The sequence below is a fragment of the Piliocolobus tephrosceles genome, chromosome 10 (assembly GCF_002776525.5).
Source record: "Piliocolobus tephrosceles isolate RC106 chromosome 10, ASM277652v3, whole genome shotgun sequence".
Taxonomy (NCBI): domain Eukaryota; kingdom Metazoa; phylum Chordata; class Mammalia; order Primates; family Cercopithecidae; genus Piliocolobus; species Piliocolobus tephrosceles.
The window spans coordinates 124,213,554-124,220,684 of NC_045443.1; the positions used below are offsets into that span (position 1 = coordinate 124,213,554).

General features: G+C 41.4%; 1 long non-coding RNA gene across 1 annotated transcript; it reads left to right on the forward strand.

Moving 5' to 3' along the window:
- Positions 1–206: 206 nt before the first annotated feature.
- On the forward strand, positions 207–1,812 carry LOC111522980. Its single transcript, XR_002725393.1, has 2 exons — positions 207–328; positions 841–1,812. It is a non-coding gene; the product is annotated as an uncharacterized LOC111522980 (long non-coding RNA).
- Positions 1,813–7,131: the final 5,319 nt, after the last annotated feature.

A 7,131-nucleotide genomic window follows, 5' to 3' on the forward strand; every position in this document is an offset into this window, starting at 1 on the left:
CATATGTGTGCCCAGGGGCCATTTTGAGACAATTTGCTGAATATTAAAAGTACAACCGATAATGTTTCTCTCCACATCCACAATAGCGCTTAGAGGAAGCATCTGGGATTGAGCCATCTCACATCTGTCTCATCACATTCATTCAAATGTGATGGGCCCAACTGGCCTACGGTCATGCTTGCATATCCCCATGGGAGGAAATTAAATCAGAATTTGGCTCAGGAGAGAGATGAAGAGAAAATGCACATAGATAATTGGCTCAGATAACATTCTGTTTCTAGAAGTCACAAAGAGTGGAAATTGGAATATGTAAATTAAAGAAAAATAGGTAAGGGTTCACATGAAACCCAACCACACACCCTGTAGAGGCTGCTTCTTTTCCACCATTCGATGGGGTCATACTCATTTCACTTCACATGTCAGACACTTCTCATTCTCCCTACTATGCCTGTGAGCAGTTGGAGTTTGAGTTTTTCAGTCAGTAAGGTTTGCTTTTTATTCAAGAGCTGCTGCTAAAAAAAAAAATCAGGTCTAGTCAAGTATATAGAAAAGTGAAATTATGCGTATTTTCCTGGGGAATATAATAGATGTTCTCATAGTCTTATAATGTAAAAAAAAAAAATGAAGGTAAGACTCCAGCTTCCTCTCTTCTGTCTTTCTGGCCTCATTTTAGGCTAATATTTTATTTTGCAACCATGTAACAAATTATTACATATGGAAGCTGCAAAACTGAAGGTTCTGTAAAACTTTAAAGCCAGAGAACTTATGATTCCTTCATATAGGGATAAAGATGGAAGAATATCAGGCTGTTTTTAATATTAGGCACCTGGTGTTTTTCAGTCCTTAAGATCAAGTCCACAATGGAAGAAGAACATTCATTTGGTACAAGTTGATGATGGAGTAAGCCCAAGGAGTGATGTCAACACTGGGGTTCACCTGAGAACATGGACACGACTGATGAGGGTTTAGGAGATGCTCATATGAGATCTTCGTATGTTCCCTGGATCCTAGCTTTGCCTTCCCACCAGAGAGGATGTAATTCAGCTGAGATGTCCCAGGGTCAACTCTGCTCATATCTGCTCCACACTGAAGCCAATCATCTGAGAAACCCAAGAGGTGTTTAACGCAGTTACGAAAGTGAGGGATGGAGACCATAAATTCCTTTTCACGTAGCAGAGTATATATGTGATGCTCATTCTGTGGTATTTGGGGCATAAACCAGAGTAGATGAAGGAATGTGAAGGTACTCCAAACCTTGACTTTTATCTCTATAAAAATGGCACAGGGACGGCACACACCTGGTTGTTATGACTGTACTCTTTTCAGATTTACTACCTGCCTTTCTACTGGTTTTTCTGTGCCACAGGTCTTGACTTCTGCAGGCTAAATTTCTCAGCCCGTTCTGCTCACTGATATATGGGAAGATTTGGCCAAAGGTGGGCAACTGGTGGGGAGAAGGATAAGGGAATTCAGGGGATGGCTGAGCCCATTGTCTACTTTAGACAGTGCTGCTGTCACTGGCTCTGTCTTCTTCTCTGTTTCCATCTCCCATCAGACGGTTCTTCCCTCTATGGGGCTAGTCTTACCTGGACACTTTCCAGTTGGATTCCCGTTCTGGGGATGTTCCTTCCTCCAGGGATGTAAGTCCTTCCCATTGTCTTCGGCTCCTGGGCTCAGCTAGAGCCATCTTTTCCCATTGTCCCTGTGGTGCTAGGGCTTTCAGTTGTCATTAACGTCTGTGTTGTATCATCTTGCCTGAATTTCAGCTCTCTGTAACCAGTTCCCCAAACAAAATTCCCCCCATTTACCTACCTTCTGTGAGTCTGTTTGCCTGACATGACCGTATTAAGTATACCCGGTGTATTAGTGAGCTTCGGATGATATCACAATGTGCCGTAGCATGCTGGGTGGCATAAAAAACAGAGGAATGTATTTCTCATTGTTCTGGAGCTGGGAGTCCAAGATAAAGGTGCTAGATGATTGTATTCCTGATGAGGGTTCTTTTCCTTGCTTGTAGATGACCACCTTGTCACTGTCTTCACACATGGTGAAGAGAGACAGAGAGCAAGCTTTCTGCTGTTGCTTCTTATAAGGACACTAATCTCCTCATCATGGCCCCAACCTCTTGACCTCATCCAAACCAAATTCCCTCCCAAAGGCCCCATCTCCAGATACCATCATGTTACAGCATAGGAAGGTCCACAAACGCACGTGGTAGCGCCATCGCTTGACTGAGCATGAGCTCGGGAACTCATGAGGGCTGTATTTCATCACCCCCTCCCCAGACAGTGGTCCCCAGAGTCCAGTGATTTGGGTAATCCCACCATAATTTTTTATCACGCCACTCAAGAGTTTATTTGTAACTGTGAACTTCCTATCCTGTTGTTAATGTTTCATTCCTTAAGTGGACTCAGTATTTTTTCTTAAAAATAATTTCCATTTCAATGTTTAGATGTTTTTGAAGTAGAACGCATACAAGTTGCACAACTTACATGTTACAAATTCCACATAGCCAGAACAAGAAACAGAACACCACCGTGCACCCCCTCCCACTCACCAATTCATTCCCCTCCAAGAGTAACAGCTACACTGATTCTTTCCTTTTAATCAAATAGGAGAATGAGGAAATGCTGTGAAGGGGTTCCTCACCAAAGAGGCTGCACAAATAACTACTAATCACATGGTATGTTCTCAACCTTCACCAAGGAAATTCAATACACTATCTCTATACACTCACCACAATGACTAACATGAAAAGACAGATATGCAAAATGCTGGCAACCAAAGTTTCCTATTACTGCTGTACACATACCCTGTAGTTGGTAGATCACTTTAGTAAACTCTGGAAATATCTATCAATGCCTGCACATATGCATATCCTATGACCCAGCAACTCTACTCCAAGGGACACATACAGTCTAGAAGTACATGCAATTTATGATCTAGCATGCCCACAGTAGCTCTACATGTAAAGAAAAAAAAAAAAAGCATGAACAATAGAATGAATACAATGTAATATATTTACATAATGGAAGAATACACAATAATGAAATTTAAAGATATCCAAGTATACATAATAATGGCAGTATATCATAAATACAAAATTCAATGCAAAAAGCACTCTTGAGAATATATGCTTTTGACTGCATGTAAATAAGTATATTTAAAAGGAAATTTTCTACTGCTACCAGAAATGGAAAATCAGAATCACTTTACAAAGCAAATCCCCCTCCAAATTATTAAATTCCCCAAAATAATATTAAATCCTACTTATATTTGGTTGCCTACCAAATTTTCTGACCTAAAACCTCTTTGTTAAAAAGATTTTCTAGCATAAGAGAGGTTTAATGAATTATACTAGCATTAAAATGAGTCATTTTTCTTATAGTCACATGAGGTATTGAAAGAGAACTGGAAATGAAATTGCCTAATGAGTCATCAGACAACAACTAAAAATCTTGAACTGTGACAGCCACCAAAACTATGAATAGCTCACATCTCACTCCAGTGGTGTGAGTCTGACATTTGATAGAATAAAGTGGGTATGGATGGCTAAGATTCATCATTATTAGTTCCGAGCATAATAGTGATGTGGGTTCAAGGCTCTCTGGTTAATGAATTCATTACATTTGAAAAGGCAAATGAGACTTCTTCAAGTAGCAAAGAACAAGCTGTGGCTCCATGCTGTGTGCCCCTTCTCTCACTCCCCCTTCTCTCACTCGCTCATTCTGAGGGAAGCCAACTGCCATGTTGTGAGCTGCCCTGCGGAGTGGTTCATGGGACTCGAAACTGAAGGATGCCGCCAGGCTCCAGTCAATGAGGAACTAAGGTCTTCAGTCCAACAGCCTGTGAGAAATCGAATGTCCTGAAGCTACTGAGTGCATTTGGAACTGGATCTCCCCCAGTAGAGCTTTCAGATAAACCTGGATCCACAGCCACACCCGCCTGACTGAACCTCCTGAGGGCGCCATAGCCCGTAGCACACAAGCAAGTCACCGGCGTCTGACTACTGACCTGCAGAAACTGTGAGAAATGAATGCTTTTGTTTGAAGCTGCTGAAACAAACAAAACCCCAACAAACCAACACAGCAAAAACACAGCAAGAAATATTGCCTTGAATAACTTCTTTGTTTTTCTTTTTCTTTTTCTTTTTTTTTTTTGAGATGGAGTCTCACTCTGCCGCCCAGGCTGGAATGCAGTGGCGCCATCTTGGCTCACTGCAAGCTCCGCCTCCGGGGTTCACGTCATTCTCCTGCCTCAGCCTCCCAAGTAGCTGGGACTACAGGCGCCCGCCACCACATGCAGCTGACTTTTGTATTTTTTTTTTTTTTTTTTTTTTTTTTTTTTTTTTTTTTTTTTTTTTTAATTTAGTGGAGGTGGGATTTCACCGTGTTAGCCAGGATTGTCTCGATCTCCTGACCTCATGATCTACCGGCCTCAGCCTCCCAAAGTGCTGGGATTACAGGCTTGAGCCACTGCACCTGGCCTCCTTGAATAACTTTAATGCAAGCAACTCACATTTTATGTTACCTGTGAGTTTTTTTTTTTTTTTTTTTTGGAGACGGACCTCTCTCTGTCACCAGGCTGGAGTGCAGTGGTGTGATCTTGGTTCACTGCAGCCTCTGCTTCCCAGGTTCAAATGATTCCCCTGCCTCAGCCTCCTGAGTAGCTGGGACTTCGGGCACACGCCACCATGTCCAGCTAATTTTTTGTATTTTTAATAGAGATGGGATTTCATCACGTTGGCCAGGGTAGTCTCAATCTCCTGACCTCGTGATCCACCCGCCTTGGCCTCCCAAAGTGCAGGGATTACAGGGGTAAGTCATCATGCCCGGCCTGCATTTTTAATTAATTTATTTTTGTTTCCAAAGATGAGATCTCTCTGTAAAAAAAACGATATCCAGGAACTTCCAAGATGGTAGCTTGCTTGTGGTTGAAAAGACAGTCTTACAGGCTTCAAAATCAGTGTGCAGTCAAGGTGTGTCTCCAGAGTTACATCTTCTGTCTCTTTATGTAGCTGCTTTAACTTGGCAGTTTATCACTGAAAAAAAAAAAATGTGCTTTTAAATTACTCATATTTCTTCTGAAATGTAAAGTCAATGCTATTGGTTGGAATCCCTTTTTTTTTCTTTCATTGCCCAACGTATTTCTTCTTTTTCTTACTTACCTTTCCCTATGGCTGAATTCTGAGAGTAATTTCTGGACAATTTGGAAAATTGAATTGTAAGTTTTTTTTTTTTTTAAATAACAATATTCTACATTCTCCTAATAAAGTAGAAGTGATTCCCATAACTGCTTCTTACGATTTATTGATGAGTGCAGGGTAAGTCTTCCTTGAGAGTGTCCTTTTATTTGTTATATTAAGAGTTGATAAGACAGTGAGGAATTTAATAATTTTACGCTTAAGTAGTGGAGCTAAGAAAGAAGTAACAATTTTTAAATAAAAAAATACAATCAGGCACGTTTTCTTTTTTTTTTTTTTTTTCCTAGCATGATAATTGCATGTGCTTCAGATATTAAATATCAACTGGTAGATGACTGGGCTTGACTCTACTAATTACAAAATAAGACATTCCATGGTCCATGCTCCAACCACGGTCAGCGGCTTAGTAGTCAATTAACGAATGAAAGAAAGAATGAGAGCTAAATCATAAATAAAGATGATAATAGCAAGACCTCTACGGAGAAGTCTCTAAACGGGTACCATCCACTGATTCCTGCAATATACCAGCAGATTCTGTGCCCCAACCTCCACCCTTCTTCCCTGAACCCCCGTCTCCTCCTGCCCATGGAATGGGGTGTCATCCCCTACAGGCAGGAGGAGATGGGGGTTCAGGGAAGAAGCCTGGGGGTGGGGCACAAAAGTTGATTCTCCCTATGGGACTCGCTGGGGTAATTGTAAAATTTTATTCTTGTTCTCTTCCTCCTGTTTACACATCCCATCAATTCCTGTTACTTGTTTGCAACAGAAAGGCCAATATCATATCAGGGATTCAGTCTCAACGTATTGATTTTGGGTAGACACAAATATTCAGTCCACAACAGACACCTTTTTCGGGGAGAATTTTCTAGTTTGGTTACATAAACTCAAAGTCCCCCACCAAAATTCCTATCCCCCTTCTTGCTTAATTTTTTATATTTGTGTTCATACCATGGAAAATATGTTACTTTATTGACTTTTCATTACCTTCTCTGTCTTCTTGAATACAGCTCTAAAATATGAGCTTCATGAACGCTCATGAAGTTAGGATTTTTCATTTGCTTCATGAAGTCAGGGTTTTTCATTTGCTTTTCTCCTAGCTACACCTGCATGTCTTGACCAGTGCCTCCCACAGAGGAGGGACTCAGACATTTGGTGGATGAATTTTACACGACACTGGGACTCAATCCCTGCTGCTCACTGTTAACCTCAGAAGCCGACCCCTCTCCAGACTTTGGCCAAGAGGCATGTTTTTGGTGTGATGCGCTTTGCGGGAATCACTTGATCCTCCCGAGACATCCTTCCTCTCTCACAGCAAAAGACCTTGGACATATCAGTCATCATTTGGCAACCTGATGCCACATCCAGCAACCTGAAAACTGACCATTTTACAACCAACTATTAATATTGCTGTCCACTTTATGGAGCTGTTAGAGGAAAATGCCTTCAGCAGCAAGATTTCTCAACCTTTGGAGCTCTAGAGTCACAGTTATTCAAGAAACCAGTTCATGACATTTTGCTTGGATGATATTTCATTGATTTCTAGGAAGCAAGATGGGAATGATAAGACCTTTGTGAAATAAACATTCTGAGCATTGGAGGCAAAAGAGAAGGCTGCACAGATATAAAAAGGTTGGCATTCATGGGCCATTAGAAAGGGCTGTTAAATAAAAACTTTGGCTTCTGCCCAGGTAGAGAGTGATGATGGAAAGGGCATCGTCAGGGCGAAGACTGAAGATGAGGATGTGAAGAGGTCCATCTGATCTTGAGAACCTCAAGGAGTGAAAAGGGTGGAACACAACCCCCAGCTCTCATTTCACTTGGCTCCGTAATCAGCAATAGATCCTCTCACAAGGACTTGGAGTCCCTGAGCAAACTTTCTCATAGGTTGGGTAAAGGAAGTGAAGTGATCAATTACATGGAAAATCAGA